This window comes from Vulpes vulpes, chromosome 12, assembly GCF_048418805.1.
Source record: "Vulpes vulpes isolate BD-2025 chromosome 12, VulVul3, whole genome shotgun sequence".
NCBI lineage: Eukaryota > Metazoa > Chordata > Mammalia > Carnivora > Canidae > Vulpes > Vulpes vulpes.
The window spans coordinates 64,186,258-64,202,943 of record NC_132791.1 but is presented as its reverse complement, the minus strand read 5'-3'; the positions used below and the strand labels follow the sequence as shown (position 1 = coordinate 64,202,943).

General features: G+C 39.8%; 1 pseudogene; it reads left to right on the top strand.

Moving 5' to 3' along the window:
* The window catches only part of LOC112912245 (cytohesin-3-like), a 72,056-nt pseudogene extending 55,589 nt beyond the window's left edge, over positions 1–16,467 (top strand).
* The last annotated feature ends 219 nt before the right edge of the window (positions 16,468–16,686 follow it).

Below are 16,686 nucleotides of genomic sequence, written 5' to 3'. Positions count from 1 at the left end.
TTCAGTTATGTTTTGATACTCTGCTAGTCCCAATTTGTAGTACTGGGGAGTCAGGGAGAAATCTGGCTCTTTTATGGAAATGACCTATGCTTCATAACAAATACTCAGAAAAGAGGGAAGAAGACTGCTTGTTATTTTTCTCAGGGGTATAATAGCATGATAAAAACTTTGGCATTTCAGCTGCAAAATTTCATTTAGGAAATGTGATTCCCTAACCAGGCTAATCCAATCTTGACATTATCTGAAGAATGAGTGTTTTAGACTGGGCTGTTTAGGAAAAATGTTTCCACTGGGTCTATTTATTGTACTTCATTGACTTTCTGTCTTGCCAAGTCATTTGGAATCTAACTATCCAGAAGATGATTCTCTTCGCTAAGGAAAAAATATATATCATATCACATTCTGCTTCTCATAACAATTGATTTGATTATAATTAGCAAAAGTGAGCCTAAGATTTAAATGGGCAATGAATCTACATTATTAGCAATTTCATTACCTAGCAAACATCAAAAGAAAACAAAATCTAAACTATTATTTTTAAACGTGGGGTTCCAGCATCCTTTAAAACAATTAATACATGGGATCCCTGGGTGGCGCAGTGGTTTGGCGCCTGCCTTTGGCCCAGGGCACGATCCTGGAGACCTGGGATCGAATCCCACATCAGGCTCCTGGTGCATGGAGCCTGCTTCTCCCTCTGCCTATGTCTCTGCCTCTCTCTCTTTCTCTGTGTGACTATCATAAATAAAAAAAAATAATAACATAAAACCAAACAAAAAAACAGTTAATACATGTTCTGAAGTTCCATTTTGAAAAACAAATAAAATAACATGTGTCAACTATGATTTGGCTCCATGATCTGAAATAATGATCTCGGCTAGGAAATCAGTATTTTGCTCTAGCTAGTTCCAAAGATAATTTTTCAGTATGTTTTTTTAAGGGAAACTTAGCCTCCTTATGATAAAAAATAACTTTAGAGTCAGATAAACTGTTAGAGTGTCTGCTGCACTACTTAGTGTCTCTGTAAGTGTAGGGTATTTCAGCCATTCAATTCTTGGTTTCTTCTATCATTTAAAAAAAAAAGTTGTTTCTCATTTACAGGGGTTTCTTCTATCACTTCAGGGTTGGAGCTTTGTGACATTTATTTTCTGGTTTCCTAACCATAATTTAGAAGTGTGAGTTTCTGCATTCTCTGGGGTGAATTCAGTTGAGAGTATTGTCTCCCTGTTCCAGAAGGAAGGTAAAAGAAGAACTTATATTTGTATGAACTCTTTGCAAGTATGTCTTTTTAGGAATCTATCATCTGTGCCCAGATGCCTGTAGCAAGAGTGCCTATTCCCTTGGTACTATTAAGCTCATAGTCCTTTCCATGGGATCAGGATGCAGACAGAGCCCAACTAAGAACACATTATTTTTTCTCTTAGCTTCTTTATGTGCCTGACCCTGCCTCCCTCACTCTTTTTCTACTGAAAGCATTCCCTCAGTGCGTACCCTCAAACCACTGTCTCAGGCCTTGCTTCTCAGGGATCCAGCCCAAAACATACATCATTAGAATTGATGGAAAAAAATGATGTTAGGGCAAACCTGTGCTTTAATAGAAAATGTAGCCAGATCTGATTTTTAATAGTTTTTTTTTTTAACTTGGTTGGTATATAATCTTGGGTAGATTTTCTAATCTAAGTCTCAGTTTATTTATCTTAATGGAGGTAAAATATTTTCTGCTAGGCTGTCATGAGGTTTGGATGAGATGTACGTATAGATACACACACAAACACCCAGTACTGATTTTGACAACATAAGACTCAGCAGATTTAAGTTCTTCATCTTTGTGTCTAATGCCCTCTAGTCCCTCTGCCCTGATCTCTGCTCTGTTCTAGTCTGCCTTGATGTTTATCCTTTTTCGCCTTCTATTTTCTCATGGTCTTTTTCTGGATATCCTTCCTGCCTGTGAGGCCAGGAGGTCTACCATAGGAGCTGACTTTGGGAGCACCTTTATTTAGGATTTGTCTGTAATGACGGACTGAGTCATTTGGAGTGTTAAAATTGAAGGCATCGAAAAAGTAGATATTGACTTGTGGAAATTCAGTGACTATAAAGCAGAAAGCCCTGAAAAATGGGATTAAGAAACGGTGGGATCCCTGGGTGGCTCAGTGGTTTAGCACCTGCCTTTGGCCTGGGGCGTGATCCTGGAGTCCCGGTATCGAATCCCACATTGGGCTCCCTGCGTGGAGCCTACTTCTCCCTCTGCCTGTGTTTCCGCTTCTCTCTCTCTCTGTATCTCTCATGAATAAATAAATAAAATCTTAAAAAAAAGAAATGTTGGGGCTCAGTGGGCAATTGGAAAGACCTGAAACAAAGACCAGAGAGGAGGCTTCTGCTCTGTGTTGAGCTCTCCTTGCTTTGTGAGGCATTTTACAGACCTGGGTTCTTTCCAAAAGTTCATGAACATCAGGAAAAAAATCTGTGGTTGGTCAGAGGGAAAGTAATTGTCTGGGCTCAAGCTTTACCAGCAGTTAGGAGGAGCAAAAATGACCTGACTCAGTAAGAGATTAGTACAGAACAAAAGAATGCAAAGGATCAATGTCAGTCACAAGCAGAGGTATAGAACTTCAAGAAGATACCCAAAACAGGACCATAGTAGTGAACTACAACTGGAAATGAAAGAACAGTAGAATTCTTGGTAACCACTGCCATACTGTCAGTCCCAAGGGAAAGAGTGTGCTGGCATCAGCCAGGGGTTGTATTTGAGCTCATCATCAGAATTTTTCTAAAGAACCACCAAAGAATGCAAGGTTAATTGGAAATATCAGCAGTTTTTAAATTATTTTTATTTTGTTTTATAGGAGTGCTGAAAGCCACAATAACCTCCTCTAGTGGCGCTGGTTTTAATTTTTAATGTTTGTCTCTAAAATATCCTAATAGATAACATTAGGGAAACTTGCAATCAACCTTTCTGCCTCAACTACTTAGCCTCCACACCCGGCTCTGCTTTTTGAGGATTGCCAGGCTAAGCTCTATGTGAGAGGCACAGAGGGCACATTTGTGAAATATAGTAAGTTTTCTTATGTAGCCTGGGTACTGTGCTATGACATTTATGTTTATAATCTTACCAAACGCTCACAGAAAACTTGATATTAGTTTAGGTTTTACTCCAAAATTGCAGATGAAAAAACTGTGACTCAAAGTTTTGAGTAGTTTCCCTGATATTATAAAATTAATAGCTGACTCCATTTCAGATCTAAATCCCTTTAATTCTAAACCCTGGGCAGTGGTGCATCAGGTAGGTAATTTGGGGGTAGATCCTTCTCAAACATTTTCTAACATGAATCTCCCTATCCAAAGTCAGATAAATTAAAGTTTTCCCAATCCTCCTTACTGAAAATACAAACAAAGGCAATATTACAGATTTTTCCATTTTTACGGATCTGTAACATGCCATCTAAATAAACTTGAGGGTATTATGCTGAATGAAATAAGTCAATCGGAGAAGGACAAACATTATATGGTCTCATTCATTTGGGGAATATAAAAAATAGTTAAGGAATAAAGGGGAAAGGAGAAAAAGTGAGTGGGAAATATCAGGGAGACAGAACATGAAAGACTCCTAACTCTGGGAAATGAACTAGGGGTGGTGGAAGGGGAGGTGGGCGGGGGATGGGGGTGACTGGGTGACAGGCACTGAGGTGGGCACTTGACAGGATGAGCACTGGGTGTTATTCTATATGTTGGCAAATTGAACACCAATAAAAAATAAATTCGTAATAAACAAACAAACAAACAAACAAACAAACTTGCTCTGAAAATGCCTCTTTTGAACAGACCCACCAACCTCTCTCCTCTGTCGCCTGGGTTATCACCTCTAAGCTTTATCTGTTCAAAAATGTGGAAGCTCCCATTCAATCATGCTTTTTAGACAAACACATTTGAGATAAACAGAATTTTATCCATATAAAAAAGCTTGAAAATTTGTTATTCCTGCCCTTCACCGACTCACTTTCATTTTTTGGAAATGACATTTCTTAAGATTTATATCTGCTCTGAGTTTGACGTAGTCACTGTGTCTTCTGGGCTGACCGCTGGATTTTTCTTATTTTATACAGAATTGTCACTTCCAGTGTTCTTAGGTGTCATATATTTAAATTCTTGGTATTTAAAAAAGGACTAGTGAATTTCCAAACTAGGTCACTTTTAGAACTAGTTTGAAATAATTGGTTAAAAAAAAGAATAGCAAATTATAAGCCAAATCAGAAGCAAATTTTTAATTTCTGTGCTCCAACCTTAGGGATAGTTCTCTAGCTTACTAATATTTTTAAATCAGGGGTGTATAATATCTACTGCCTAACAGGGCCAGCAGGTGTCAATGAGTGAACGGGGCTATGTGTAGGAACATGACTGTAGAGTCCTAAGCTTGTATATAAAAGATAGAAATTGTTACTCAACATCATCTGATGATTGTTCTGAAAAATAGCATTGCTATTAACTTCCCAGGAAAAAACAAAAAATTGGATTATTTTATGTGTTTTTTGGAGTTGTATTTTCAACTAGTTCAGTAAAGTTTAGAATGTGAGCCGAACAAAAACTTCTGTGAGCCAAATTTGGCCTAAGTTGGACCAGTTTTTCTTTTTATTTATTTGTAAAGATTTATTTATTTTAGAGAGAGAGATGAGTGAGGGGAAGGAGAGGAAGTGAGTATTTTAATCAACCCTGAGATCATGACCTCAGTCACAAGCAAGAGTCAGATGCTTACCTGACTGAGCCACACAGGAGCCCCTGGACCAGTTTTCAATTTGTCCTGTTAAACCAGTATATCTATGAGTGGGCTTTATGATTATTAGTGCTAATTATCTGTGGTCTCAGCTCAGTCTAATACGTGACTGATTTACATAGAATAAGGCCTTAAAATCTTTTCCTAACAAAGGTCACTAAGCATCTGCTGCAATGTTAAGAAGCAACAAGAAATTAATTCCCTGATAGTTTTTTTGGGAGTGGATAATACTGTATGGACCACAAGGTCATTTAATGTATGTGATAAAAATGCACATTAGTTCCCTGTAATCACCTGTTAAAGACAGGGAAGAAAACCATTGGAAAGTAATCAGTATGAAAAAGAGAGGGGGGAAAAAAGAATGGTCTTAGAGAAAACAATGAGAGTAAGAAAGAATGCAAGGAAAGAGAAAGGGTAGATGATCCTACAGTGAGGGTTGAATGTTCTGGCTAAGAGTATTAGAAGAAAACTTTCTGCTACATGGTATAGCAGAGCTGATTTTTGTGGTCCTGGCAGTGGTTGAGTGTGAAATCCGTAGTTCAATTTGTGACTCCAGCATTATGCCCATGAGCATGGGCAAATTATCTTAACACTGTAAACCTCAGTGCTGTCATGTACAGAACTGAAATAACAATATTATCTACGTTACGGTGTTTTTTATAAGAAGCAATTTTGGTGACTATTTGTAAAGTGCCTAGAACAGTATCTGAGGTGTTATAAGCAGTCAGTACATTAAGCTATTAAGTTAACAGTGATGATTTTACATCAGTGAATTTCTTTACCAACCTTCAGTTTTGTTGCCCATTTTGCTTTTCAAAACAGCCCTCCTTTCTCATGGCTTTCTGAAGAATTCTGAAGTTAAGGAAATAATGTGTGTGTGTGTGTGTGTGTGTGTGTGTGTGTGTGTGTGTGTGTGTCTAAGCTTTTCTTAATGAGATCTATCTAAAATCAGAATTTTAGTAGTTTGTGTCACTGTGTCACTCTGCTTTTGGCATGGTTCTTTCCACAGAATTATTTTGTATGTTTAATTTCGTAACGCAGGAACCCAGAGAACTGAAAGATCAGGTCATTGTTTTGCAATGTTTACTTTATCTACTAGCTTCTAGGTTGCATAATTCTGCACAGGCATTCAATTTGGAATGATTAGTTCAGTGGTTAATTGCAGATCTGCCTTGGGTAGAGAATTTTATTTCTGATGTTTACTGATCCTGGCAAAGTTCAGATCACTGCTGGATGGCAGTGATGGAGCCTCTAAGTGGCATTTCTAACAGTAATAAGGAGTTGTCATGAATTGTTTCAGAGGATTTTTTCAGTGAATTTGTCTACTTGGTAGATTCATTAAATTCTTTAATTATTTAATTTCCTTTTAAAGAATATATGTAAGCTCCCCAGAAAAACACTCTTCTTACCTAATACCTGGCAAAGTAATTTTAACTCCCTAGTGATATATCTTCATTTGGAAACACTTTTATCCGGCGGGGGGGTGGGGTGACTGGGTGGCGGGCACTGAGGGGGGCACTTGACGGGATGAGCACTGGGTGTTATTCTGTATGTTGGCAAATTGAACACCAATAAAAAATAAATTATTATTAATAAAATAAAGGAAACATGCCACAAGTTTCAGAAAAAAAAAAAAGAAACACTTTTATCAGTCTTTCATTTTTTTTTTAATTGGAAAAGATCTTGAAAGCTTTATTTCTAGAGCAGTTTTAGGTTAACAAAATTGAGGAAAGTTCCAGAGATTTCCCTTATGCCCCCTGCCCACCCCCTGCAGAGGCATAGTTTCCCTCATTATCAACATCTGCCACCAGAGAGGTACATTTGTTTTGTTTTGAAGATTTTATTTATTCATGAGAGACAGAGAGAGGCAGAGACACAGGCAGAGGGAGAAGCAGGCTCTCTGTGGGGAGCCTGATGTGGGACTCGATCCCAGGACCCCCGGATCACAACCTGAGCTGAAGGCAGACACTCAACTACTGAGCCACCCAGGTGCCCCCAGAGCAGTACATTTGTAACAATTTCTGGACCTACGCTGACATACCGTAATCACCAAAGTCAGTAGTTGGCAGTACGGTTCACTCTTGGTGTTGGTATATTCTGTGGTTTTGGACAAATGTGTATAGACACATACCCATTATTATGGTATCTGAGTGTTTTCAGTGTCCTATAAATCCTCTTGCTCCCCTTAATCATCCCTTCATTCAGGGTAGTGGAGGGGGAGGTGGGAGGGGGGGTTGGGATGACGGGCACTGAGAGGGGCATTTGGCAGGATGAGCACTGGGTGTTATGCTATATGTTGGCAAATTGAACTCCAACAAAAATTTTTTTAAAAAAATCATCCCTTCCTTCAGCCAACTGGCAACCACAGATCTTTTGACCTTCTCTGATTTCTCCCTTTTCCAGAATTTCATAGGGTTTAAATCATAAGTTTGTAGCCTTTTTAGATTGGTCTGTTTCATTTAGTAACATGCATTTAACTTTCTTCCATGTCTTTTTATGGGTTGATAGCTCATTTTGTTTCAGTGCTGGATAATATTCCATTGTTTGGATGTACCCCAGTTTATTTATCCATTCACCTCCTGTAGGAAGTCTTGGTTGCTTTTGAGTTTTGTTAAGAAGAAAGCCAATAAAAACAAACATGTGCAGGTTTTTGTATGGATATGTTTTTTCAGCTCTTTTGGGGTAAATACTAAGGGGTGCATTTGCTGGGTTGTATTGTGAGAATATGTGTATTTTTATAAGAAACTGAAAAGCTAAATTCCAGAGTTCTTCCCTTTTTAAATACATGAGTTTAAAATAGTTTTTTATTTTCCTAAAGAATTGTGAAGTTATTTTGCAACTGCAAAGAAAGTGATGCTTTCCTCCGTTTCTCCTTCTTCTTTCCTTCATACCTCCCTCTTCTCCTTCTCCTAAAAGGACCTATTTCCATCACCCATTCAAATCAAAGGGTTGACCTGTGGTTTGCGTTGCATGAATAAAGCATGATCCCTTTGAACTTCATCTCCTACATTATGATCGGCTTTCTTGCTTTTCCTTTTAGTTCTTGCCTACTGATTTTAGTAGATTCTCAACTCTGTGGTCCAGTTTCTAAAATTGTCATCTTAAGTTAGAAATATGTGTCATAATAGTCTATCCAAAGTATTAAGAAAAGCAGAAATTCAGTGACATGAAAACTTGAAGAAAAAGAAAATTGACAGTCTGATAATGATAGGATTGGTTCTTGTCAGGGCTATAGGTACTTCTTATTACCATTTTACCTATTTCTATAAGTGGAGAGTAATTTTGGAGGTAATTATGATTTCATGCCCTTAATACTTAGTTTTGTCAATTTTTCAAAAAGTCACTTTTATATCAAACTAAAAACAAGGCTTACTTAATCAGTAACAGAATTTTATTTTTTATTTTTATTTGTTTAAGATTTTATTTACTTATTCATGAGAGACACACACACACACACAGAGAGGCAAAGACACAGGCAGAGGGAGAAGCAGGCTCCATGCAGGGAGCTGGACATGGGACTCGATCCTGGGTCTCCAGGATCAGGCCCCAGGCGGAAGGTGGTGCTGAACCGCTGAACCACCGGGGCTGCCCAGTAACAGAATTTTAAAAGAAAATTATGGCTTCCTATATTATCCATATGCCAATTTGCCAACTTTCAAATGTGACTTTCATTCTTTCTCTGAATTTTGACATGCACATACTACAGTATGTTCGTGTATAACCACATATATAGTTGAACCTTGTTATTTGTGGATTTTGTGTGTGTGTGAATTCACCTGTCTGCTAAAATTTATTTATAAGCCAATGCCCTCACGTCACTATTTATGGTACTTTTGTAGCTATTCAGAGAGGGAAAGGTGGGGGAGGGCACTCACTTTGCCTTATGATTTCCGCTGTCATACTGTAAATAAGTATCCATTTCACAGTCCATTTAGTGGCAATATTTTTCTTTTCTTTTTTTTTTTTTTAAACAATTTTTTTAAATTATTTATTTATGATAGTCATACAGAGAGAGAGAGAGAGAGGCAGAGACACAGGCAGAGGGAGAAGCAGGCTCCGTGCAGGGAGCCCGACGTGGGATTCGATCCCAGGTTTCCAGGATCGCGCCCTGGGCCAAAGGCAGGCGCCAAACCGCTGCGCCACCCAGGGATCATGTCTATACTTTTTCTTGACAATTTCGCTGTTGAACATGGCCTCCTCTAGTGCTGAAATACTGTCTAGGGTTCCTTAGTGCACGAAGGCTCTCATGTACCTTGTGAAGAAAATGTGTACGATAAGCTTCATCCAGGCATGAGCTAAAGGGTTGTTGACCATGAGTTCAACAGCAAGGAATCAACAATATATATGAAATAGGATGCTTTTAAACAGAAACATACATGATTAGCTGAGGAAAATATGGGTGGAGGCTTGTCAGAACCTAACCCTGTGTTTCCCCTGGGAGCAGTAATTCATTATTCACTAACTCTTTACGGTGACTTAATAGGCCACGACAACCACAAATGGTGAGAATTGACTATATATAACTCACTGAGGTTTTAAATATATATGTCTATATCTCTACTCCATATATACCTGTTAGCATATATAAACACAGGCGTACTGTATACACGTGTGTTTGCTTTTCACAAGTTCCCTGGACACACTACCCAAGTCTAAGGACTACTGATTTATTAGGATGTGGAGTTGAAGGAAGTAAGACCAAACAGTTTACATTCACTTGGCTAATAAATGTGACCTAGCATTGTTTCTGCTTGTTGAATAGCAATTCTGGCAATAGAATCAATGTATTATTTTAGTAATAAAGCCTTTTCCTGGGAGTTAGCCTCTCATATGCCTGAGGTTTCTCATTCCCCCTCATTGCTGTCATTTTCTTTGCCAAGTCACTTCCATCGGTTTTCCTCAGCTGGATTTTATTTGCTAACAGTAGCTGCTTACATTATGTCTTAAGCTGGGAAGTGATGATACCATCAGGGAAAATGAAGGGTAGCCATGCCACCTCTAGGACGTACTGGCTTCTTAGAAAGGGTTAGCAAAGCAGTGTGCCATGCCTAGGGACTGTTTACCCCCCTTGATGCAGAAATCACAGATGTTCACCCCACTTGTACCTCCTCCAGGATTGCCTTTTCTTTTTCACATTCAAGAAGTTGCCTTATCCTTTTATTTTCATTATTTTCTATTTCCCGGTTAGAATAGAACACATAGGTAGATATTTATTCAGTTTTCTCTTTATCTGTTACTGCCAACTATGTGTTAGGCATTGTGTGAGACAATGGGACATACAACATTTCTATTTTCGAGTGGCTTTTAGAGTGGGAGAAAGAGCAGGTAAGCCGGGAAATAGGTGATTTGAAGTAGGCTTCAGCTTATGATGGAAATAAAGCAAAGGAATGGAATAGAAAGTCAGCAGGACTGGAGCAGGAAGAGGATTGCTTCTTTAATATGTTGACTAGGAGAGAGAGAGAGAGAGAGAGAGAGAGAGAGAGAGAGGGATTTCCTGAAAGAAAGTTTGGACTTGGGTCTGGATGTGAAGTAATATAGAAATGGCTTGTCAGTACACACAATATTTATCTTCATTGTGCTTTTTACAATTATCCTGATTGATTTTGCTTGGTAACTAGTAACAATAGAAATGAGTCTACCCAAAGACTTTTCAAGTCTACTAGGGGTAATAATTAATGAATTTTAAAACACTGTAGTTCACAATAGAAGGGGACATGTGCTGCAGAAAAATATTTTTGAGGAAAGCGATACTGTTTCCCACTACTGTTACTCATTTATGCATGCACAAATTCATTGTCAGAAAGGCTTCTGGAAAATGTGGTTTTAATTAAACAGATTTGAGGGAGTGATTGGAAAGTGGCTCTCTGGATGGAAGAATTAACAGTCTGGGCATATAATGCATACTTAGATGGTAAAAAGTCATGAATATCAAGTTAGTTTTTATTCCTATTTCTATGGAAGTAAGATGATCACAGTTGTTCATTAAGGCATTTCTACTTCAATACAGAAGGATAGTTGGAGGAGACAAGAAACTGCAGGAATATCTCCACGTGGTTATTGAAAAAGTTCTGAGAGGACTGAACATCACAGGTGAAATGAGCCCTGAAAGAAGGGAATAGATAGAAGCAGTGATATTTGGGAGTGGAAGTAAAAGGCCTAGTATTGGCTTTAAGTATAAGAAAGCTGAGTGATTTTGTCAGTATGGTACATGAACTATTAAAATATAGCAGGAAAATGTTTGGAAAGTTAAATAATGCTTTAGTTGTGAGACTCTGGAACTACTAAGATGGGAGCACTGTCGTCAGGATGAATTAGAGTTTCCCTTTGCATATAATTCCAGGAAGAGACTTTAGAGAATTTCTGTCATTTTTACTCTAAATGTTAGATGGAACTCACCAAGAATGCAAGACTGATTCAACCTTTAAAAATCAATTAATTTAAAAAATGAATGTAATCCATTACATCAGATTAAAAAAAAAAAACTCTTATGGCTGCAGTGGCTACAGAAAAATCATTTAACAAAACCCAACACATGTTATTTTTAAAAAAAATTTATTTATTTCATTCATGAGAGACACACAGAGAGAGGCAGAGACACAGGCAGAGGGAGAAGCAGGCTCCATGCAGGGAACCTGATGTGGGACTCCATCCCGGGACAACAACAACAACAACGCCCTGGGCCGAAGGCGGCGCTAAACCACTGAGCCACCCAGGGATCCCCTCAACACACATTCTTGACAAAAACTTCCAGCAAACTATGAATAGTGAGGAACTTCCTCAACTTGATAAATAGCATTTCCCCTACAAAAACAGAACAGAACAAAAACCTTAGCTAACATTTTACTTAATAGTAAGAAACTAGGTGCTTTCTCCCTAACATTGAGAACAAGACAAAGGTGTCTTCTTTCACCACTCCTGTTTAACATCATCCCAGATGTTTTGAGTAAAGCAATAAGACAAAACAAAGGAAATAAAACTGTCCACAAATTACACGATTGCCTATTTAGAAAATACAGAGAATTTACAAAAATACTCTTGGCACTAATCATCGATAATAGCATGGTTGCACAATACAAAGTTTACATACAAAAGTCAGTTGCTTTCCCATGAACCAGCAATGAACAATTAGTAATTAAAGACACAAAGTATTTAACACTTCAAAATGACATGCTTAGATACTAATCTAACAAATGTTGCATAAGGCGTAGTTGTGAAAAACTATGAAGTTCTGATGAAGGTCTAAATAAATGGAAAGCTATTCTGTGTTTGCAGTTAGAAATAATATTGTTAAGATGTCCCTTCTTCCCAACTTCAAGCAGTGATTCAAATGACATCCCAATTAAAATCACAGCATGTTGTTTTGTGTATGTTGATCAACTGATTCTAAAGATTATATGAGGGGCAGCCCCTGTGGCTCAGCGGTGTAGTGCCACCTTCAGTCCAGGGCCTGATCCTGGAGACCTGAGATCAAGTCCCACGTCAGGCTCCCTGCATGGATGGAGCCTGCTTCTCCCTCTGCCTGTGTCTCTGCCTCTCTTTCTCTGTGTGTGTCTCATGAATAATAAATAAAATCTTAAAAAAAATAAAAAATAAAGATTATATGAAAAGGCCAAAGTTAAAGGACTGGCATTATCTGACTTTAAGACTTGCTCTGAAGCTACTGCAATCAAGACAGCATGGCAATGGTGACAGAATAGATCAGTAGAAAAGAATAGAGAGCCTGGAGAGACACCTGCCACAAACAGTCAGTTGCTCTGTGGCAAGGAGCAACAGCAGTTCAATGGAGAATTAATAGTCCTTTAAACAAAGGATGCTGGACAACTGGACCTCCACATGCACAACAGCAAAAACAAAAAGTATAAACACAGATCTTACATCTTTGACAAAATGTAGCTCAAACACTGTCATCAACCTAAATGTAAATGTAAAACGTTCACAATTTAAACATTTAAATTACTACAGAATAACACAAAATTCAAGGTCTACATGAACTTGATGAGGCGTTTCTACATATGACACTGTAAGTATAATCTATGAAAGAAAAAATTACAAGTTGGACCTCATTAAAATTAAAAACCTTACTCAGTGAAAGACACCTTTAGGAGAATAAAAAGACAACCATAGACTAGAAGAAAGCATTTACACAAACAAAACTGATGATGGACCTTGGATTAAAACTATGTAGAGAGCATTTAAAACCCTAAAATAAAATAATAAGGAAAAAATTCATATAAAGGATAAAAGATCTGAACAGACATATTACTAAAGATGGACAGATGGAAGATAAACACCTGAAAGACACTGATTAGAGAATTGCAAAAATGAAACAAAGAACTACCAGGAAACCTCTATTAGAATTGCTAAAATCCAAAAAATTAACAGTATCACATGCTGATGGGGATGTAGAGCAACAAGCACTCTCATTCATTGTTGGTGGGAATGCAAAATCATACAGCTACTTTGGAAGACAGTTGGGAAGTTTATTTTAAAAAATAATCATAATTTTGCCATAGGACTCAACACTTCCACATCCTTGCTCAAGTGAGTTGAAAGTTATATCCACCCAAAGATCTATGCAAATGTTGATAGAAGCTTTATTTATAACTGCCCCAAACTGGAAGAAACCATGTCCTTCTGTAGATGAGTGGATAAAAAAAAACTCTGGTTCATCCCACATAATGGGATGAAAAGAAATAAGAAAAGAGGTAGGGAGCCAGGGTGGCTCAGTCAGTTCAGAGTCCAACTCTTGATTTTGGCTCAGGCCATGATCTCGGGGTTGTGAGATTCACCCCTACGTTGGGCTCTGTGCTCAACACTAAGTCAGCTTGGGATTCTCTCTCCCCCTTTTCCACTGCCCCTCTCCCTGATCACACATGCTCTCTCTCTGAATAAATAAATAAAATCTTAAAAAAAAAAAAAAAAGAAATGAGGTATCAGACTATGTAAATACATGGAGGAACTTTGAAGGCATATTGCTAGGTCAAAGAAGTCAGTTTGATCAAGCTACATATTGTAAGATTCCCGAGTATATAACTTCTTGGAGAAGGCAAAATTGTTGAGAAAAAAAAAAAAAAAAAAAACTATGGTGGCCAGTGGTTCAGGAAAGTGGAGTGGATGAGATGTGGATTTTAGGGCAGTAGAACTATTCTATATGGTATTGTCATGGTGGGTACAAGACATTATACTTTTTCTCTAGAACTGTATAGCACAAAGAAATCATTTTTTTAACTGTAGCTGTGAGTTAAAAATAATATGTCAGCATTAATAACGTATCAATATTGGTTTATCAGTTACAGTAAGTGTGCTGTACTGATGCAAAATATGAATATGGGGGATTATAAGAAGTAAAGAGGTGGTGTATGGAGACTCTGTACCATTTGCTCAGTTTTCTGTAAACCTAAAACTCTACAAAATAGTCTGTAATTTTTTTCTAAAGCTGATATTAGGCACTTACTAATTTTGTTCTGGTTTTTACCATTTGGTGTACCATAATGAAATCTCATGATGAAAATGATCACCAACAAGCACTATAGAGAAATGTTGGGATGCCTTGTGACTTTGTGTAAGATGATTTGTTGAGTTAAGGATTGACTACAGTGGCCCATCAAGGGACCAGAAGGTGTTTTGTGCAAAAGCAGAGGCTCCTGGCTGGCTCCGTCAGTAGAGCATGCAACTCTTGATCTCAGGGTCATAAGTTCAGCACCAAGGTGGATGTAGACATTACTTGAAAAAAATAAAATAGGTAGCACAGAAGAAGAGACTAGTGACTCCAGAAGGGAAAACAGGATATGTTGAGTCATGAAGATGTTAGTAATTGTGTGATAGGACAGTGACTCTATAGGCAGCAGCTCATGATACGGGGTGAAAGTTTAATGTTCATGAAAGTTAACATTTTAGCACAGGATGGAGGTAGAAAGTTGAATGTTCAATATCGACTCACCAATCACCAGCCTCTGGGCATCAAAACATATTTAGTATCTTTAAGTAAAAATACTTAAAAACAATTTTTCTTCCTTTAGTTATAATGCTAAATGATCAATAAATATGTCATACTTTTCTTGGATTACAATCTTCTAACGATAGATTATAGTAATACTGTTTAAGATCAAGCTATGTGGCTGAGCTGCCCGGCGGCAGCGGGAGCGGCCTCAACATAGACGAAGGCGGCTGGGCAGTGGTGGCGAGGGTGGCGGCGTGCCTGACAACCTCTCATTAGAAGACAGAGAAGAACTTTTAGACATTAGTCGAAGAAAGAAGGAACTTACTGATGACACTGAGAGGCCGAAATACGAAATTGCCGAAGTGATGACTGAGATTGACAATCTGACTTGAGTGGAGGAGAGCAAAACTGCACAGAGGAACAAGCAGATAGCCATGGGGAGGAAGAAATTCAACGTGGATCCTGAAAAGGGAATTCAGTTTCTAATAGAAAATGACCTGCTGCAGAATTCCCCAGAAGACTAGCCCAGTTCCTGTATAAACGAGAAGGCCGTGATTGGGGACTATCTGGGTGAGAGGGACGACTTTATTTATTTATTTATTTTTTAATAAATTTATTTTTTATTGGTGTTCAATTTACCAACATACAGAGCACCCAGTGCTCATCCCATCAAGGGCCCCCCTCAGTGCCCGTCACCCAGTCACCCCCACCCCCCACCCACCTGGCCTTCCACCACCCCTAGTTCGTTTCCCAGAGTTAGGAGTCTTTATGTTCTGTCTCCCTTCCTGATATTTCCCACACATTTCTTCTCCCTTCCCTTATATTCCCTTTCACTATTATTTATATTCCCCAAATGAATGAGAACATATAATGTTTGTCCTTCTCCGATTGACTTACTGCACTCAGCATAGTACCCTCCAGTTCTCCAGGCGTTTATCGAACTCCGTGAGTTTGCTGATCTGAACCTTGGCCAAGCCTCAAGGCCGTTCTTTTGGAGCTTTCGACTTGGGGGACGCTCAGGAGATGGACCGCAGGATGGAGGCGTCCGCGTCCCGCTATTGCCTGTGCAACCCGGGCGTCCTCCAGTCCACAGACCCCTGCTATGTACTGTCGTTCGCCATCATCACGCTCAACACCAGCCTCCAACCACAATGTGCGGGACAAGCCCGCGGCTGAGCGCTTCGTCACCATGGACCGTGGCATCAGCGAGGGAGGGGATCTCCTGGAGGAGCGCACCGAGCTTGTACGAGAGTATCAGGAACGAGCCGTTTAAGATCCCCGAGGATGATGGCAGCGACCTGACGCGCTCGTTCTTCAACCCTGACCGTGAGGGCTGGCTCCTGAGGCTGGGAGGGCGGTGAAGACCTGGACACGGCGTGGTTCATCATCGACAACTGCCTCTAGTACTTGGAGTACGACCGACAAGGAGCCCAGGGGCATCGTTCCCCTGGAAAACCTCAGCATCAGGGAGGTGGAGGACCCCCGAAACAGAACTGTTTCGAGCTTTATAACCCGAGCCATAAGGGCCAGGTCATCAAGGCCTGTAAAACGGAGGCGGCCGGCCCAGTGGTGGAGGGGAACCACGTCGTGTACGGATCTCTGCCGAGCCGCGAGGAGAAGGAAGAGTGCATGAAATCCATCAGAGCAAGCATCAGCAGGGATCCCTTCTAGAACATGCTGGCCACGAGGAAGAGGAGGATTGCCAATAAGAAATAGATCCCTCCTGGCCGGAACAGGTGAAAGTGGAAGCCGAAATCCCGCAGCAGAAAGTTTCCTGGGAGCCTCCCCCGACAGACACCTGGGCCCCGCCTCGCCCTCCCGCCGCCTCCCCAGAGGAGGCAGCGCCTGCACCGGGCGGCGGCTTCACGGAGGCGCTGCTCTGGGGTCGCCGAGGGCAGGGCCCGAGCTCCGAGGGGCCCTCTGTGCGGGGCCCACCCGCATGTCCCAACGCCGCCTCCGCGGACAGGACCTTGTGCCCCGCGGG